The sequence below is a fragment of the Xenia sp. Carnegie-2017 genome, unplaced genomic scaffold (assembly GCF_021976095.1).
Source record: "Xenia sp. Carnegie-2017 unplaced genomic scaffold, XeniaSp_v1 HiC_scaffold_20, whole genome shotgun sequence".
In the NCBI taxonomy this organism is placed as follows: Eukaryota; Metazoa; Cnidaria; class Anthozoa; order Malacalcyonacea; family Xeniidae; genus Xenia; species Xenia sp. Carnegie-2017.
In genome coordinates, this window is record NW_025813483.1 from 10,964,089 (window position 1) to 10,985,643 (window position 21,555).

General features: G+C 32.6%; 3 long non-coding RNA genes and 1 pseudogene across 3 annotated transcripts; all 4 read left to right on the forward strand.

Moving 5' to 3' along the window:
- The first annotated feature begins 250 nt into the window (after window positions 1–250).
- On the forward strand, window positions 251–1,901 carry LOC124442739 (annotated as a pseudogene).
- Window positions 1,902–11,689: 9,788 nt separating this feature from the next.
- On the forward strand, window positions 11,690–12,175 carry LOC124442373. Its single transcript, XR_006947227.1, has 3 exons — window positions 11,690–11,831; window positions 11,938–12,019; window positions 12,139–12,175. It is a non-coding gene; the product is annotated as an uncharacterized LOC124442373 (long non-coding RNA).
- A 980-nt stretch (window positions 12,176–13,155) lies between these two features.
- Window positions 13,156–13,622, forward strand: LOC124442374. Its single transcript, XR_006947228.1, has 3 exons — window positions 13,156–13,340; window positions 13,409–13,527; window positions 13,612–13,622. It is a non-coding gene; the product is annotated as an uncharacterized LOC124442374 (long non-coding RNA).
- Window positions 13,623–14,216: 594 nt separating this feature from the next.
- On the forward strand, window positions 14,217–14,659 carry LOC124442372. Its single transcript, XR_006947226.1, has 4 exons — window positions 14,217–14,239; window positions 14,330–14,356; window positions 14,424–14,522; window positions 14,607–14,659. It is a non-coding gene; the product is annotated as an uncharacterized LOC124442372 (long non-coding RNA).
- Window positions 14,660–21,555: the final 6,896 nt, after the last annotated feature.

Consider the following 21,555-nt stretch of genomic DNA (forward strand, 5'->3'; position numbering starts at 1 on the left):
CGATGTAGGGATGAGCTTTGTTCCACTTGCTTTGGCAAAATTACTGCTCAACTAGAGGCACAAAAAGGTATTAGGTACATATTGGTACCTAACTAAAAATATAAAGTAAACTTCTGAAAAAAGTTCCATTCGTCTTTATCTAAGCACCAATAAAAATACACTTTTCTGAATACAAGCTAGAGATCTGTTTACTTATCTATCAATGAAGCCTATATTTCTTAAAGGCACTAATGTGAGTCTTACAGTGTTTGTAAAGATGAGAGAAAGCAATTGTATCACCAACCACAACCTAAATTAATGTCCTTGTACTTTGTGGTTGATGGAAACGAGTGAAAATCTCACATGCGAAACATGTCATCATGGAGGGATTTTGTTAGCGAAAGTCATGAAAGTTCTTCGTTATTTTGTTGGTACAAAAAGAAAACAATGGCAGTTTCTCATCGCTTGTGTTTTTTTAACAGTTATTTGTTATATTACGTGGGTTTTTGAAGGACAAAATGCAAAGATCGGACATATTAGATTAATATTTAAAAATGTATCCAAAGTGATGGCGTCCACAAGACATGACCTCCACAGCTACAGGTATGAATTAGATCAAGGAAAACTCACATCACAATCAATTGATGATACAGCTCGCAAACAACTGCAAGTTCGTGTAGATACGGTGAAGGGAAGGAGAAAAACAAGCATGGTATTTGTCAACAACAAAGCACTAGATGAAATAAAATTTCAACGAGTTTCACCCAATGTTCATATATTTTACTACATTTGGTATGGGAACCCAAAAACAGATGGCAAATACATACACTGGAATCACAAATACCTGCCACACTGGAGAAAAGAAATAGAAAAAAGGTTCCAGAATGTGGCTCACATCCCTCCTGATGATATTGGATCAGACTTTTATCCACAACTTGGCTGCTACAGCTCAAGTGATGTGAGTACGATAAAGAATCACATGGAACAAATACGTTCATCAGGAGCAGGAGTAGTAGTTGTATCCTAGTATCTCCTGCAGGTAAAGCTGATGATCAAGGGATCCCTGTTGATGGACTTGTGCCAAAGCATCTTGATATTGCTCATGATTTTGGTCTTAAAGTTACTCTACATATTGAACCATATAATGGTCGTAATGAAGAAACTCTAAGAAAAGATGTAATTTACATACATGGAAACTACTTCAAACACCCAGCATTTTATAAACATAGAACTCGTGATGATCGTCTTTTACCCTTGTTGTACATATATGACTCTTACCATACATCACCACAGGAATGGGCCGAATTATTAAAACCTGAGGGTAGACTGACCATAAGAAATACAAGATTTGATTGTGTGATGATTGCGTTAATTGTTGAGTTCACGCATAGGGTTTTTATAACTATTGGTGGCTTTGATGGATTTTATACATATTTTGCTGTGAATGGGTTTACCTATGGTTCACGTTGGAGTGCATGGTCTGCTCTAGCATCATTTGCAACCCAAACTGATACAATCTTCATTCCTAGTGTTGCTCCTGGCTACACTGATATAAGTATCGTCCATGGAATTATGAGAACACTAGATCACGAAATAATGGCGAATATTACCGAAGGAGCTTTCAAGCAGCTCTTGCTGTTCAGCCAAAAATCATTTCCATAACATCATTTAATGAGTGGCATGAAGGCATGCAAATTGAAACAGCCATTCCTAAATCAAGAAATCATGGTTTTAGCTATCATGATTACTTTCCAAATCAACCTGACTATTATCTTAAAATTACTTCAAAATATGTTGAAAGATTTTTGTCAAAGAAACAGGATGGCAACTAAAATATTAGTCAGCTGTGTATAGTACTTTTCCTTTCAATAATGTAACACTTACGTTTTTACATGAAATTTTATGATAAAAGCAATGGAAAATTGTATATGATGAACGCATAGGAAGGAAAGCGCAAATCACGTTAAAATAATTGAACGAGGATAATTTTGAAAGAGACTGGGTCTAGTCCGTTCAGTGAACTCGACATTTGAATAATATATATGGAGATATATATATATGGAGTTCACTCATTGAGTTCTATAAGACCTGGAGGGGAAACGTCAACCAAATTACTATAAATTATTAGCGCGCGGCCGCGTGGTCAAAAACATGGCGGATTTTGGTTGTCAAAGTCAGCGGAAAGACGCGGGCTCATAAAATAAAATTTTTTTCGCCCACCCGGATTTGACAACCACAATTGCGATTATAAAAATATCAATGCCAAGCACAAAACTTTTAGAAATTTTATCTTTAAAACATGCTGCAAACTTGTTTGGTATACGGATGCTGAAGTAATGTCAGAAGGAAACATTTCATGACTACGGTAAGCAACGTAAGATTCTTTACTATTTAAAGTGTTCAGTGTTTTGTTTTAAGTCAATACTTGAAGTGTGATGGTATATATTTTGTGAATGTTTTTACTCCTAAGTTATAATTTAAGTTATGTTTATCCAGTCTTATTTTTTCTTTACTTAATCGCTTGCTAGACGAGGCAAAGCAACCAATTCTTATCGAGATATGCATATCTTAAAACTCCTTGTTTCAACTGAGTTTACCTTCAAGAAATGGAGGGTGTTTTCATGATATTTTTCTGAAAATATGAAGCAAATATTAAGATCAGAGCTGTATTGAAATCAAATGCAGTGCAGGATTAATTAATGAGCTCTTTGGTACATGTCGTACGATAAAAAATACCTGTATTAAACAGCTAGCCTGGATAATTTGACAGATTATGGACAATTTTGATGATGGTGTGTAAAGGTTTGTTTTATGCTAAAAGTTTTATAAATTCCATCTGGTGTTTCTGTAAATGAATTGTTTGTTATAGTAAACAGGTTAGTACATCAAAATCAAGATAAAACTACTTTGTTCAATAATGGGCCAAATTTTGCTCCTACCTTAAAATATTTGCTCAAGAAAAGGTTATGATGACATGCATGAAACATTAAATATAGTACTGCATCATCTGACAAAATCCATACATTTTTCAATTCCAGGTGATTAAAAATTCACATAAGATGCATTGGTTGCAATGAAGTTGAATGTGGAAGAAGCAAAAATTGATGCAAAGAACTTTTATGTCTTGAAGAATTACGATATCATTTAAAAGAATAAGAGTATCAATCTAGTAAAAGAAGCGACATCTGTCTTCAACATGAGACTTTTCAAATTATGTATAATTTCTTTGTACAAAATACTATTTTAGATAAACTTGATTTTAAGTCATTCACTGATATTTTTATCAAAAGACAAAACAAAAATTCAAGGCATAATGTAAAATTCAAAAGTTTGTCAAGTTGTTTGAACCTAGAAAAATTAGTATAGGTAACTGCAATTTGTAAGGACACACAAGAGAAAAGTAGTGCAAGAAGGTTAGCATTTTGAGAATTAATAAGTTCTTCTTGACATACATTACACAAGGCCATAATATTATAAATAATGACTGTACAATAACAATTATACAACATGCTAAATATCTTCACCTACATTATAATTATTTAAACAGATTTGCCTTCATGCAGCAATAAGAAAAGTGTTATGTCAGAGAAACCAATGCACTTTAATTTATGAAATTGTATTTTCAATGGGAAATTAATGTAGTTCTGTTCAGTAGTAGATCCATGGTTGTCAATGACAATCCAGTTTCTAATATCTTGGCTCAAAACAGAACCAGCAACATGATTATAGAATTTCTGAATTTCAATCTTTTGCTCTCCTAGTTCAAGATATTTTCTTCATAAGTTCTCAGTAGATTTATAAGAATATCATAATACCTTATAAGACACCCAGAATCAATCCTACCAAAAAAAACTCAAAAAATTACATACCTACTTATAATATATTTCCAGTCGACTTAAGTCGTAGGGGTAAGCTAACTTTTTCTAACTCCTTTTTGGACGTTTTAACTAAGATTTACCCATCTATTCAAGAAGACAGTTGCACCAAGCTGTAAACAAACAGTCAAAAACACAAGTAATGCTAATGGATTATGCATTAAAGCTTAACAACACATTGACAGTGTAAAAAATGCCGTTTGATATTTATTTCTAATATAGCTAAAGCATTACTTGACAAAATATACGTTATTTTACCTCATTTAAATGTGTGTCTATTTCACAAAACCTGAAGCATTATTTTCAATATTTTATGCTTACGGTATCGTGGTTGTTTTCGCTGGTTGTCATTAATATAAGCAGGAATAGAGATCCGGATTCGGGAGGAGCGAATGTTAAAAATTTTTCTCAAAGTGGAAGTTTTGACAACCAAAATCCGCCATTACCGCCATGTTTTTGACCACGAGGCCCAGGCCCCTTTGCCCCTCCAGGTCTTATAGAGCTCAATGAGTTCACTGAGTCCGCTGCATTGAGTTCTATAAGACCTGGAGGGGAAACGTCAGCAAAATTACTATAAATTATCAGCGCGCGGCCGCGTGGTCAAAAACATGGCGGATTTTGGTGGTCAAAGTCAGCGGAGAGACGCGGGCTCATGAAATAAAATTTTGTCGCACCCTGATTGACCACCACAATTGCGAGTATAGAAAATATCAAAACTATTTATTTTCCTAACATAAACACTTTTAAAATTTTATTTATTAAACTGCCAACTTCTGTGGTTTGCGGATGCTGAAATAGCGACAGAAAAGGAACATTTCTTGACTCCGGTAAGTAGCACAGTATTAGTTTTACTATTTTGTTTTAACACGATACTTGAAGAGTGTTTCTACTACTAAGTTTTAATTTAAAGTTATTTTGGTCCAGTCTTGTTTGTTCTTCACTTAATTGCTCGCCAGACGTGTCGAAGCTGTCAATTTTTATCGAGTTTTGCATCCATCTTGTATCATGTTCAAGGCATCAAGCTAAACTCTCCTGATTTGAATTGAGTTTACCTCCCAAAATGGGGCATAATTTGTTCATGTTTTTTTGAAAGATGAAGGGAAAGTTTACAACAGAGTTGTGTTGAAATGAATGCAGTGCCATGCAAAATTAATACGAACTATGGTATATGTTGTATAATAAAATAACTATTAAACTGTTTGCCTGCTCAATTTGACTGAATGTATAGTGTAGACAATTATAATGGGTTTGGAAAGTTGGATTTATGCTAACAGTTTTAAAGTACTAACAAGCGTTTCTGTAAATGAAGTATTTATTGTTATAGTAAACTGGTTTACTACTTCAAAACCAAGATAAAAGTAGTGTGTTGAGCAATGTGCTAAGATTTGTTGCATATTATGATTATATTAATATGCATGAAAATTAAACATATTATTGTCTCATCTCATCAAATCCATACTTGTTATGATTCCAGGTGATCCACAAATTCACATCGGATGCATTGGTTACAATGAAGTTGGATGTAGAAGAAGCAAAATAGATGGCAAAGAAATTCTTTGTGTCTTATGAAGAATTAGTAGAAATTTATAAAAGAATTCTTTAAACAAATTGTAAACAAATTTAAATTTGCTCATGGTCAAGCAACCTAGTCAAAGAAGCAAAGTCTGTCTTCAACATGTGACCTTTCCAATTATTTAGTTTCTTTGTACAAAATACTATTTTCAAGAAACTTGATTTGTAAGTCTTTCATTAATATTTTTACCAAAGATAAAAGGAACTAATTCAAAGGCTTGATGTAAAATACAAAGATTTAACAAGTTGTTTATCATTTAATTCCCAAATGTTAGTTTGTACATATAAATAATTAGTATTGGTAGCTGTAAGTTGTTTAAGCAAAACAGAAGAGCAATAGACAGAGTGTTTTTGTCAGAGAAACCAATGCACTTTAGTTTCCAAGATTGTAATTTCAATGGAAAATTAATGTAGTTCTGTTCAGTAATAGATCCAAGATTCTGCCAAGCTGTTTACAAAATACAAATTACCAAGCAACAGTGTCATGGTGTTTTGAATTTTTTTCTTTTTTTTAGCTCTTCTGGTTCAACATACTTTCTTTATGAGTTTTCAGTAGATTTATCAGGTAATGACAATACACCTATGATACTTATCCATGGTAAACTTTCAGTTGACTTATGTCGTAGGACTGAAGCAAACATTTTCTCGCTTCCTTAGAAGCATTTTTACACAGATTTATCTATTTGAAGCAAGAAAAATTGGTGCACCAAACTGTTTACAAACAGTCAAACACACAAAAGCATGAAATAATGTATAAGTTTACGAGATTGACAGGTCTAGTAAAGAATGCGTTTGATTTTCACTTTAAAAGGCTAAAATGTCATAAAATAACTTAAATGTTACATCCAAAATATGCGTTTCTCTACCGTTGATCTTCTTTATTTTGATGTGTGTCTGTACTATGTTTTCACGCAATGCTGAAGCATTATTTTCACATGATATGCTGTCGGTATCGTAATTGTTTTTTTTCTCACTTGTTTTCGTTCATACAAACAGTATTAGAAATCAGGAGGGAGTGAATATTGAAAAAAATGTTTAAAGTGGAAGTTTTGACCACCAAAATCCGCCGAAGTTTGTATTGCGTCCATTTTCTGGTAGGTATAACATCACTTACAACCACGCGAATAAAGGAGGTATCCGCTGTACACTGGTAAAGACAACTCAGAAAATGGTACATGAGTAAAACAGGAATCGTATGAATTCGATCATTAATAAAAGCTCTGGAATCACTAGTATAGAACCTAAAGAACACGAATAATTTAATCCAATAAAATTTAAAAGATCGATTATGAACAAAAACACCTGTACATTGAGGTTACAAAGGATTTAGAACGATTTATAGAATATAACCATCATGGTTATACATACCATTTTCTGTATGTTTTATAATCTCTGAAATTTTACTAATTTTCTCATCTGGTTTACACCATAGTGACACACAAACACGAAATTTTAAGTCCTCGTAAAATTTACTTGTTTTTTAGCCATCATTTCATCATGGTTATACATACCATTTTCCGGTATGTTTTATAATATCTGAAATTTTACTAATTTTCTCATCTGGTTTACACCATAGTGACACACAAACACGAAATTTTAAGTCCTCGTAAAATTTACTTGTTTTTAGACATCATTTCATCATGGTTATACATACCATTTTCCGGTATGTTTTATATCTCTGAAATTTTACTAATTTTCTCATCATTTTAAGTCCTCGTAAAAATTTACTTGTATATTTATCATGGTTATACATACCATTTTCCGGTATGTTTTATAATATCTGAAATTTTACTAATTTTCTCATCTGGTTTACACCATAGTGACACACAAACACGAAATTTTAAGTCCTCGTAAAATTTACTTGTTTTTTAGACATCATTTCATCATGGTTATACATACCATTTTCCGGTATGTTTTATAATATCTGAAATTTTACTAAGTTTCTCATCTGGTTTACACCATAGTGACACACAAACACGAAATTTTAAGTCCTCGTAAAAATTTACTTGTTTTTATCCATCATTTCATCATGGTTATACATACCATTTTCCGGTATGTTTAATACTCTCTGAAATTTTACTAAGTTTCTCATTTGGTTTACACCATAGTGACACACAAAAAGAAAAATTTTAAGTCCTCGTGAAAATTTACTTGTTTTTTAGACATCATTTCATCATGGTTATACATACCATTTTCCGGTATGTTTTATAATATCTGAAATTTTACTAATTTTCTCATCTGGTTTACACCATAGTGACACACAAACACGAAATTTTAAGTCCTCGTAAAAATTTACTTGTTTTTTAGACATCATTTCATCATGGTTATACATACCATTTTCCGGTATGTTTTATAATATCTGAAATTTTACTAATTTTCTCATCTGGTTTACACCATAGTGACACACAAACACGAAATTTTAAGTCCTCAAAAATTTACTTGTTTTAGACATCATTTCATCATGGTTATACATACCATTTTCCGGTATGTTTTATAATATCTGAAATTTTACTAATTTTCTCATCTGGTTTACACCATAGTGACACACAAACACGAAATTTTAAGTCCTCGTAAAATTTACTTGTTTTTAGACATCATTTCATCATGGTTATACATACCATTTTCCGGTATGTTTTATAATATCTGAAATTTTACTAATTTTCTCATCTGGTTTTACCATAGTGACACACAAACACGAAATTTTAAGTCCTCGTAAAATTTACTTGTTTTTAGACATCATTTCATCATGGTTATACATACCATTTTCCGGTATGTTTTATAATCTCTGAAATTTTACTAATTTTCTCATCTGGTTTACCATAGTGACACACAAACACGAATTTTAAGTCCTCGTAAAATTTACTTGTTTTTTAGACATCATTTCATCATGGTTATACATACCATTTTCCGGTATGTTTTATAATATCTGAAATTTTACTAATTTTCTCATCTGGTTTACACCATAGTGACAAACACACGAAATTTTAAGTCCTCGTAAAAATTTACTTGTTTTTTAGACATCATTTCATCATGGTTATACATACCATTTTCCGGTATGTTTTATAATATCTGAAATTTTACTAATTTTCTCATATGGTTTACACCATAGTGACACACAAACACGAAATTTTAAGTCCTCGTAAAATTTACTTGTTTTTAGACATCATTTCATCATGGTTATACATACCATTTTCCGGTATGTTTTATAATATCTGAAATTTTACTAATTTTCTCATCTGGTTTACACCATAGTGACACACAAACACGAAATTTTAAGTCCTCGTAAAATTTACTTGTTTTTAGACATCATTTCATCATGGTTATACATACCATTTTCCGGTATGTTTTATAATATCTGAAATTTTACTAATTTTCTCATCTGGTTTACACCATAGTGACACACAAACACGAAATTTTAAGTCCTCGTAAAAATTTACTTGTTTTTTAGACATCATTTCATCATGGTTATACATACCATTTTCCGGTATGTTTTATAATATCTGAAATTTTACTAATTTTCTCATCTGGTTTACACCATAGTGACACACAAACACGAAATTTTAAGTCCTCGTAAAATTTACTTGTTTTTAGACATCATTTCATCATGGTTATACATACCATTTTCCGGTATGTTTTATAATATCTGAAATTTTACTAATTTTCTCATCTGGTTTACACCATAGTGACACACAAACACGAAATTTTAAGTCCTCGTAAAAATTTACTTGTTTTTTAGACATCATTTCATCATGGTTATACATACCATTTCCGGTATGTTTTATAATATCTGAAATTTTACTAATTTTCTCATCTGGTTTACACCATAGTGACACACAAACACGAAATTTTAAGTCCTCGTAAAATTTACTTGTTTTTAGACATCATTTCATCATGGTTATACATACCATTTTCCGGTATGTTTTATAATATCTGAAATTTTACTAATTTTCTCATCTGGTTTACACCATAGTGACACACAAACACGAAATTTTAAGTCCTCGTAAAATTTACTTGTTTTAGACATCATTTCATCATGGTTATACATACCATTTTCCGGTATGTTTTATAATATCTGAAATTTTACTAATTTTCTCATCTGGTTTACACCATAGTGACACACAAACACGAAATTTTAAGTCCTCGTAAAAATTTACTTGTTTTTTAGACATCATTTCATCATGGTTATACATACCATTTTCCGGTATGTTTTATAATATCTGAAATTTTACTAATTTTCTCATCTGGTTTACACCATAGTGACACACAAACACGAAATTTTAAGTCCTCGTAAAATTTACTTGTTTTTTACATCATTTCATCATGGTTATACATACCATTTTCCGGTATGTTTTATAATCTCTGAAATTTTACTAATTTTCTCATCTGGTTTACACCATAGTGACACACAAACACGAAATTTTAAGTCCTCGTAAAAATTTACTTGTTTTTAGCCATCATTTCATCATGGTTATACATACCATTTTCCGGTATGTTTTATAATATCTGAAATTTTACTAATTTTCTCATCTGGTTTACACCATAGTGACACACAAACACGAAATTTTAAGTCCTCGTAAAATTTACTTGTTTTTAGACATCATTTCATCATGGTTATACATACCATTTTCCGGTATGTTTTATAATATCTGAAATTTTACTAATTTTCTCATCTGGTTTACACCATAGTGACACACAAACACGAAATTTTAAGTCCTCGTAAAATTTACTTGTTTTTAGACATCATTTCATCATGGTTATACATACCATTTTCCGGTATGTTTTATAATATCTGAAATTTTACTAATTTTCTCATCTGGTTTACACCATAGTGACACACAAACACGAAATTTTAAGTCCTCGTAAAATTTACTTGTTTTTAGACATCATTTCATCATGGTTATACATACCATTTTCCGGTATGTTTTATAATATCTGAAATTTTACTAATTTTCTCATCTGGTTTACACCATAGTGACACACAAACACGAAATTTTAAGTCCTCGTAAAAATTTACTTGTTTTTTAGACATCATTTCATCATGGTTATACATACCATTTTCCGGTATGTTTTATAATATCTGAAATTTTACTAATTTTCTCATCTGGTTTACACCATAGTGACACACAAACACGAAATTTTAAGTCCTCGTAAAAATTTACTTGTTTTTATCCATCATTTCATCATGGTTATACATACCATTTTCCGGTATGTTTTATAATATCTGAAATTTTACTAATTTTCTCATCTGGTTTACACCATAGTGACACACAAACACGAAATTTTAAGTCCTCGTAAAAATTTACTTGTTTTTTAGACATCATTTCATCATGGTTATACATACCATTTTCCGGTATGTTTTATAATATCTGAAATTTTACTAATTTTCTCATCTGGTTTACACCATAGTGACACACAAACACGAAATTTTAAGTCCTCGTAAAATTTACTTGTTTTAGACATCATTTCATCATGGTTATACATACCATTTTCCGGTATGTTTTATAATATCTGAAATTTTACTAATTTTCTCATCTGGTTTACACCATAGTGACACACAAACACGAAATTTTAAGTCCTCGTAAAACTTTACTTGTTTTTATCCATCATTTCATCATGGTTATACATACCATTTTCCGGTATGTTTTATAATCTCTGAAATTTTACTAATTTTCTCATCTGGTTTACACCATAGTGACACACAAACACGAAATTTTAAGTCCTCGTAAAATTTACTTGTTTTTATCCATCATTTCATCATGGTTATACATACCATTTTCCGGTATGTTTTATAATATCTGAAATTTTACTAATTTTCTCATCTGGTTTACACCATAGTGACACACAAACACGAAATTTTAAGTCCTCGTAAAATTTACTTGTTTTTTATCCATCATTTCATCATGGTTATACATACCATTTTCCGGTATGTTTTATAATATCTGAAATTTTACTAATTTTCTCACCTGGTTTACACAATAGTGTCACGGAAGTTTGTCATTTCCTTTTATAAAAACACTAATATGACAGATCACACTTAAATTCTTTGACGCACAGGATAAATAAATAGCTGCATCTCGATCCGTTATAAATTACTTGGCACCGAAAACATTTGCTTTAATATTTCTGCAAGGTTTGTTAGAATTTGATTAGGTCGCTTATTTACTGAAAACTGCTTCAAATTATTGTTGAGATGTCTTCCAATATAAAAAGTAAAGTAAATTCACGAGGGAAAAGTTTATTCTAAAAGCAAGAGACCGGTAAGATTATGTGTACGTTGACAGTAAATGAATTCTCAACCAGAGTTCTATCTGAACGTCAAGTTTATTTTTGAAGAAAAAAGAGCTATCGATTTCTCAAAGTGAAGCGCACAATGTGTACAGAAAGAAAAAACGTATTGCAGACAGGGTAAAAGAATGATAAACTTTTTGTACCCTCTTTGATTAATGCAGAAAATATTGACTAAATTTGAAATGTAACAGCTATAAATCACATGCTCTATAAATATTTTTAGATTGATCTAATGTCATCGGAGAAGAGCCTCAATCCGATGGTTTTGCTATATCTTGATGGACATGGAACGGTTAAAGCTGCTGGTAATTCTTCTATCAAAAAGATTTTAGACTTGTGTAGAAGTTAAGAATTGAATTGGATTATTTTGTGTTTAAAATACGATTGTCGGTATAGAAGTAATGTAATCAATTCATTTAAACAGGAACGCCCGGCCTTCGTCGAGAAATCTTGAATATTTCCGAGATGCCATGTGCAAATATGTTGAAGACAATTCTTTGATTACAACTGACTCCCCAAGTACTAACTTTTATTTTGTTGTTTCTAAATTGTATAAAAACAAATAAAGGTGTCACAATGCTGCAATAAAGTCTGTATCATTTTATATTAGAAAGCTGTGAAGACGTTTATCAAGTGCAGGAGATACGCTCTGATCTTGTTGATCCTGATGCTTTGGAAGAAATAAAACAAGGGACTTGGTCGTGCAAAGAGCTACGGAAACTGGTTTTAAATATGGTTCTCCCAAGAACAGCTGACATCGGTAAAACTATTTTTGTATATTTGTGAGTAACTAATTTCTGATATACAACGGCAGACCTCGTGAATTCAAGATTGGTTTTAGACAAGAAAGGAAAACGGAAGTGGAAAGTGGCTAGAGTGAGAGACTTTTGGCTTAAAGCAGAGAAACCGTTGTTTTGGCCTCCTCACATCCCATTTGTTTCGCCATCTGCCAGGATTAATCAACCTTCAGGTAAATCAAGTGAATCAATCTTCAATATTTTCATTGTTTTTATTTACATATTGTACACCATTCTCAGAGGATGATTACGATGAAGAAGAATTTGATGATAAAACAGAACGCTCGAGAAAAATTTTAAATAAGAAAGAACTGATAGAGATCGCTCTATCGTATGGAGAATACGTTCATGAAGTGAGTATTATTGTTGTAGATTTAGTATATAGAAGACAACTCACTGCTTCTCTTAACTTTTGTTTAATTAGTTTACTGGAAATGAAAAAAATGAAGAGACAACACAATCATTTGGTCAAGGAAGACAAGAGGTACACACTAACCATCTTTTAAGAAATAATATAAGAACATTTAAACACGAACTGCTATTTGCTTTTATTCCCAAGAAAACTAATCGAGATGCGAATGTTGGAAAAGATACGTATACAAGCGAAGAAGATAAAAGAAGTGATGAGAGCGAGAAAGAGAAGATTTCGAAAACAAATTTGTTGATAACGAAGCTGCATTAAATAACATAAAAGAGGATGAAAGGGTAAATGAACGTCCAGGAAATTACAAAAAACAGCGTACCAAAAATGAACGTTTTTTTCTATACCCATCAGGAAGAGGATACACAATTAGTGAATTTACAACAGATGAGAGACATGTACGAAAAAGTAAGAAAACTTTTAGAAACTCACATTTATTTTTTTAAATTTCAAAACGATACCACAATCCATTTTAGAGAGAAATAGCTTGTATTGTTCGCGCAATGTTAAAAGACCCCCTAAAATATGTTGAAACAGCCTACGAATTGTTGGACTTAGCTGATACACATCAACATCCTATTACGAAAAATTTAAAGTATGAAATGCTAATGTTTATTGACTGATTGAACGGTTCTAATCTAAATGACAATTTGTTGATTCCTTAATAATATTTGAGTAGGTCACACGAAAAGACCTCATGGGCGTTCCACATGATTACGACACAAGTTGTCCTGGAGACATTTTCAACGCTTTAAGCATTGATCCCAATAGACTTCAACTCGATTCATTTCTATACGGAGTTGCACATCAATGTCATTTGGCATCCGAAGTAATATTTTGCTCTGTAAATCTCTAAGTTTTTTTATTTATAAAAGAAACACATCTTTTTCTAGCGCTCACGACAAACAAGTAAAGCAATTTCAAATGAAGAAATTATAAAAGAAATACAAGATTTCAACACTGAAGGTGAACATTCTCAAAATTCAAATCACGAAGAAAATTCTTTAATATTAAACAAATTTAGAAAACCTACATGACAAGCAAATTATTCCCTTTTTTAGAGGTTACCCTTACTAACACGCATGTTCAATGCATTGCTGGAGCACTTCGTGCGTCATTGGAAATATGGAGTCCCCAGTTTGAACTATTCCATATCTATTTTCCGTGTTTATGCCAAGTTACGGACAACGGAGGAATAGGCTACTTTAGTTTGACAGTTGGCAAAACTTTTCAAAATAGTTATGTATTTATGGAGCAAACATCTGAAAAGAGACCGACTAGAAGAAAAAGCCAGCAACTACAATCAGGTCAATAAAAATTGAATGTCTCATGTAAATGTTTCTATTGAATATGTGAAGAAAATTCCTGACGATAATAGAAAACTATATCTTTGACAGGAAAGAATGCAGTGAAGAGAGTGAAAGGTGACATTCATATATTGAAAATATTTGACAAAAGGAAAACGACAAAGGTAGCATCAATGCCTTTTAGAGTGAACTGTTTTGATGGCATTGTAATATACAAGAGTGATGTCGAAACATTAAATGGAAGCAAGTGGTTGTGTGATACCATAATTGACTTTTTTTTAAGGTAATGTGAAATGATTCAAATCTAACATATAGAAGGAAGCAATAAAAACTTTACAAGCTAACTTAAATTACATGAATGCAATAGGTATTACTGCAAAACGGCAGAAAGAAAAGACGATGGGGAACAATATTATGCCTTTTCTAGTTTTTCCAACAGAAACTACTCATGAAAGGACACGTGTAAGTGTCCGGTTAAGATTTCACCCTAGATTCTAGAGATAATTACATGTTATAATATTTGCAATTTTTCAGATCAAAGCGACCATTAGATCTTTCGGGATGCAACTTACATGGAGTGAGGAGATACACACCTAAGAACATGTATCAATATAAAATGATTTTTATACCAGTCTGCGACATGTAAGAATTTTACAAAGAAAATCAGTTTCTATAGTTCAATTCTATGAGATACTTGAGACATGATATATTTTAAAGGACACATTGGTGGCTAGTGGTCTTTGAAGTTTTGACAAGTCGTTTATACGTGTTGTGCAGCATGGGTTGGAAGAATAAAACTGTTGCTTCAAACATAAGAAGGTTGTTATTTCTATACATACTGAACTAACAGGTTGCCTCTTTTGATATGTACCGACATGTTTTCTAACTTCATAAACAGCTTTTTAACGTTAAGGTATCTCCAACACATAAAAGAAGAGCAACAATGGCCAGACCACATGGGAAGCATTTCAGAGCCTATTTATGCGGATGTAAGTCGAGTAATTGTTTGACAAGCATAAACACATTGATCTATAAAGTCAATGTATGGATATGTCACAAACGTTGTTATTTAATCACCATTCAGGTTGCAAGGCAAAAAAATGGTCACGATTGCGGCGTATATTTGTTAGAGTTTGCAAGAGTAATAATAAAGGAGGTATTTTGTTATGTAGACATTTGCTGTCGCAAAATACGCAAATAATTTAAAAGCAACATATTCCAGTATGTGACATATAACAGATAATTTTATCATATTTTAGGGATGCATCAACTCATCGATAGAAAATATAAACAGTGAGGGAAGACGTACGCAGCTAAAGAGCTTCTTCAGTCCCTGTAACAGTCGACCTGTTTACACACAATGAAAAACAGGCGTTATATAAATGGTCAATGCTCGGCACATTTGTTCAATTACTTCTTCATATAAACTCTGATTGTGTCATGAGGTGCAACATTACTACTACATAGAATAATCGTGGAGTAAATATATATACTTAATAACTAATGAGTACCAGCATTATCCATTGACGTTGAAAAGCTATAATATCGTGCGAGTTATGATTTCAACATTTTAAAAATTGATTTCATTCATTTTCATATCCAAAATTTTTCATTATGCTATAAATGCGAAAAATATGAAGCTGTTTGAGGACAAAATGTTACAGCTATACGTTACGCAGACATGTCATAAATATGACGTATTTTCTTTAAAATGATGAATTTAGAAAAATATTTCAACTGTTACTTAGACTTTTTTTGTTTGTTCCAAAGTGTTAGCATTTCGTTTCAACATGGTTCCCAATTAAATAATACTGGTTTTCAAATACTACTTATCTGATAATATTGCTGATTGCAAGAAACGTTTCCCTCTCTGGAACATCCCGTCCAGGATTGCATTTTATTATGCGCAACATGTTTCTGTACCAAATATACAATTTCGAAAATAGCAAAAAGTTGTCATATTCCATGTATGAAACCATTGACGCAAGTGGCTTCATTACAGAGTTACACTGCTCTGCAGCTTGGCTGTTGTGCGTTTTTAAAATGGGATATCTATTAATATCGTATCCCTCAGAGCAACCTATAAGAGTCAAAGATATGAGTCGTTTCAATTTCGACACACTTAGCATAATAAAATACGAGTTTTATACCAGAATGGTTTCTCCAATGAAACTTGTCGACGATGAATTTGGATTTTTAAAAAGCAGGATCGCGGTTAAGGCAGTACTCGTGTAGTTTGCACGCGTTGTCATAGATCACTAGTTCAGGAGCTAAACATTATAAGTTTATTTGTTTACAATTGGGAGTAACGAAACGCTAACAATTTCACAATTCTCATAAAAGAATGAGAAATACCTCAAAACTTCAAATTACCTTCAGAAAATCGAGTTCTTAAAATGGTAAAAGGAACATTGGGTGATTCATGATCGGGCATCACTTGAAAGCCGTAACAAATACCTAAAAACAATAAAAATCTCATAATTTTTCAATGAGGAGAGTTTACGGGATGAATTTTCCTGTCATTCTATGATCAAGAACATTAATGCTTCTTTGCCATACCGTGCGGACATAAAATAAGGAATATCCCAGGAATTAAAGACCCATGCTTCTTCTTTGAACGAACGCCTTTGGCACAATCATCTAAATGACCAGCTCTTTTGTGTCAAGAACATAGTGCCCACGTTCAACAAGAGAAGGCAAAGATGGAAAAACCTAACTGACCATCACACTGAACTTGGGGAAGGTTGTGGGGCAAACGCTCACACCCGTTTTGGTCAGTAAAAGGACTGGACGCTTTGGCGACCATTTCCCCACACAAAACACGTATGGGGTTTGGCAGCTCTGCAAAATGATTGCAAAGACAAAACAAGAGGGGGACCTGTTCGTGCAAAAGTTGTAAATCAGACAATGGATTGTCCTTTGGATTTGCTCCGTTGGCAATTCTGATCAACAAATCCTTCACCTCTCTCACAGGAGGTACAATTGCACAAACAGGTTTATCTGACGCAAGTGCTTTGAGAAGTCTTATGCAAGGTTCTGGAAACGTGACACCAAAATGTTCCTCTCTAAGGGATACGATTAGCATTTTAGGCCAGGAGATGAAATCTAAATAAACGAGCAATAGTAAAATAGCCTGTAAAAATAGCTACAACATGTTCTTAGCATATTGTACATCAATAAACAACTAACAACATTCATACTTCCGAGGTTAATTCCACGAGTTCGTCTTCTGTAATTTGGTTCTTTATAAATTTCTTCAACAACTCTCTGCCTCTTCCGATTGAGGAAGTTCCGCGTTTCGAACCTAGTGTTGGAAAAATCCGCCCCAAAATAAAACACATGTCCATAGCCACACACCCAGAAAAACACTTATCTTCCATCCATCGTAGGGCCTTCTGGGGAGCTACCTTACGAGGCAAGAAGGTTTTGGATACCAAGTGCCGTACCGTCCATAACAACTTTTTTCGGATGTTTTCCACAGATGTTACAATGAAAAGCGTCAACAAAGTCAATGTCAAGTAATCTAAATAGCGTAAAAAATCAGTGTTGTATCCAGCAAGGATTTTTTAGATCTATGGTTAAAACCAATTAACATAGTTATTCTTAAAAGCGGATACAATACTGCCTGTTTTGTCAACAAAATAAATAAGAATGCCATTTGATCTATTCAGTGTTGCCACTTCATAAGGAAAGTAAAATGATAGTAAATAAATGTTCAGACTTTCTTGGACATTAAAAGTAGGATAGTGTTTTCATTTTTTGTACCTCTCTATGTACCCTTTGTTGACCATTACCTACAGGTGGGAGCACCTCTGTGCACCTACACTCCCCACCCTTATCATAAATTCACCACCAATGAAATGATCAAATGCTAAACATACGTAAGTGCTACAGATATATATATATTGGTAGCATACGTACTTTTATCATTTATATTTAGCATTACAACAAAAGTTAATTTAAACAAACGAATATCCGATCAAATAAACTTTTAAATACATGTAACTCACCAAAAATTGGTGCAGGTTGAAATAAAAAAAAGTTACCTAATCATTGCAGTAACTGCCAGACGAAACTTGGTGTAAGTTATAATGCCAGAAAAATTCAAATTTCCTGACATAACTTGTCTTTGGACGTACGTCACGTAATATTTATACATGGGCAGGCTAAACCATTTAAAAGATGAAAAGATATTTTCATGAATTCATAATTAATCATGTAGATAAAAATGTTTACTTCATACTTGATAACTGACTATCACACGTACCTTGAAACCAAAAAATGCCTTATATAATCTTTGAGGACTGCATGCGAAATGGAAAATGATCCAAACCACAAGACGTTGTTCTCGATACCATCGTACCGCTTCTTGTTTGTGCATGTAGAACACGGTCGATAATACACTAAAAATTCACAGAAGATTGTAGTCGTGACACTAATACAAAGAAAGTAATAAATAATTCAGTTTACAAACCATTCACACAGTGGAAATCATAAAGATACGCCACATGACAGCCTTCCACATCCAGCCAGTCATCTGATACATCACGCTTATCCCAAGCAGCACCACAAGAGCAAGTACCACAAGCACTAGGTACGAATATCTTTGACCAGTTCATAGCCAGAAGCTTAGCAAAATGATTGGCATCATTCTCATCACAACCTGTGTGAAAAATGAGTATTGAAATTTAAATGACGATTCCATGTTTTTGGCCACCCATTACACAAACACATATATATTATTTCCATTTACTACACTACTTTACCTATTTCAAATAATTTAACTTTTTTCACTACGAGTTGCCAACTCGTAGTAATTTCTCATTTCAGGTGAGGTTTCAAAAGCTAACTTAAAATATGCTAGCTGCGAGTCGTCATCATCTTGTACGATTTCCAGCGCCTTCCCAAGAGTTGTAACATGAATGCAGAGGTAAGATGAACAATTAGAACATCTTAGCTCTGCTTGAGGTAGTGCTACTTTAGAATAAGTAAATGTGCACACGCCCCATTCGCGATTGACTGGTTTTACAGCAATCCAGTTGGGACCACCACTAACGGCTTTAAACAAGTCCTGTAACATGAAAGGAGCTATCGTAGAACATATTATAATTTAATCAATGACTGCAAGTAAAAACCTCTTTAGGAAACATTCCACAGTATGAATGATCTATTGGGTCAGATGTTCCTGATTTTTCCACAACTTAAAAATTAAAAACAAACATACCATCAATTTTATGCAAAATTACTTTTTTCACAGGTTGGCATGATATTAGCATACTGTTCTCATATAGCAAAATAACCACCATTCTGCATTATTACATGTTTCTGGATGTAGATCGTCCAGGTTAGTAGAGTCCTGAAAATGACTGTTATTGTTGGTGTTGACTGACGTTTCTACAACCTTAGTGGTAGTCATCTTCAAAAATTTTGATCTGAACATCAACACAAACAGTCCTTCTCAGGACTCAACTACCTGGACGACCTACATCCACAAACATGTCACGATACTCGAGTTCAAACCATTTACTTTATTCTGCATTATGAGAACAATAACATACTCTTGAAAAACTTGATTCTTGTGAGGTTATTCCCAAATTTTCATCATAAGTCTCCAAAATCTTTCCATTGCCAATATATGTAAGCATTTTGGATAGCTTACAACTATTAAAAGAGTATTCCAGAAGTTAGTGCTTAAATTTACAATTAGTCATTTTTAATAATCTTGTATACCTTTATCTGTACTTAAATTAGTATTTGAGCTAAGGGCCTGCACAAATTCCAGTCGCAATCGATCACATGAACAGCCAAACAACCAGACAAATCCATTTACATGATAATGAGGGTACCGATGAACAAACACATATGAAGTGTGCTTAATTAAATGTAAAATATATATGAATATAACATTATAAAATACATTCACTACTAAGGAGCTCACCATAATTTTTCTTTTCTCCACATTATAGTCAAGAATAGCAAATGATTGATGTTCCCCCAAATTTGTTACTGCAGAAAATTGAAGCAATAACCCAGTATAATGCAAAACAGCTGCAATATTTTTCTAGAAAAAAACAATACATTTTGTTGGGAACTTAAATTCTTTGACTCAAGTTTAAATTGTTTCAAGAGGAAAATAACTCCAGTCAACAAGTGGTTACAGTTTTTCTTCTAGGCAGAGAACGGAAATTACATTCATGATAAGTTTCATATGAAAACATTGTATGCCAGGGTTAGAGTGGTCAGTGTTAACACATATGTGCTTCCTAGGTTGTGGTAGGGTTCTTTTCTGTGAGACCAATGCATGTTATGAGTGTGTTGTTTCTCCTAAAGTTTTACATTATCTTGGTGATTATTTGAACAAGTTTCCATTAAGGGAGAAATATTTATCTTGTTGACATAGTGATTATTGAGTCATGAATAAGTTGTTATGATTGTCAATAATGTTTGATTATGAATGCTAACTGAAGTATTTAAAGATTTATTTGATATATAATATTTTATGATATGCTTATTAATTTGAGAAATGAAAAACATGATTAAGGTGTTTCACTATAAACATTACTCACAATAAGCTTAGTCAACTTATAGTCACTTTTATATATTTATACATAAACATTGTGTCCTCCTCATGATTACCATATACATAGATGGTAACCCTGCACTTTGGCAGAAAGTATATTATTGCATATTATAGGTGAGGATCACATTAAATACATTATAGTAGATTGCATCAAGCATAAATCCTGAGTTAAGTTTTAAACTATTAAGATTTCATCTTATCTGTGCTACTTTATTTCATATTGCTCTGAGCACTATATTTGTATCTGCAAGTTGCACTTACTTCATCAGGTTGAGATTTGTCGACATCAACGGTAATAGTTTCATCAATATTCTGGGAAATCTAAAGAGTTTATAATATTACTTTGGCTTTCTGACAAGCATAAAGAATTTACTGTATTACTTTACAGAAACCTGAATAATTCAACTAAAACTAACCAGATGCAACGGTTGTTCAAGAGTGATGTTTGACTCAACACATTCTTCTAACAATGGATGATCATCATGCATTTCCTAAGAGAAAGTTTGCAATGCTCCATATATGATAAGTAACATATTTAATTTTTCATTTCACCTAAGGTTCACAACTTTAATGCAACACATCCCACACAGATATTTCAGACTTCATAATTTTGAGATACTTAGAGACTAACCACATTACATTCCACTCGTAGTCTTCGTTTGATTTAGATTGACTGCTATGAGGGGCCATCTATTTTGTGATGAAACAATGTATTATAAGTTGTCAACTAAAACAT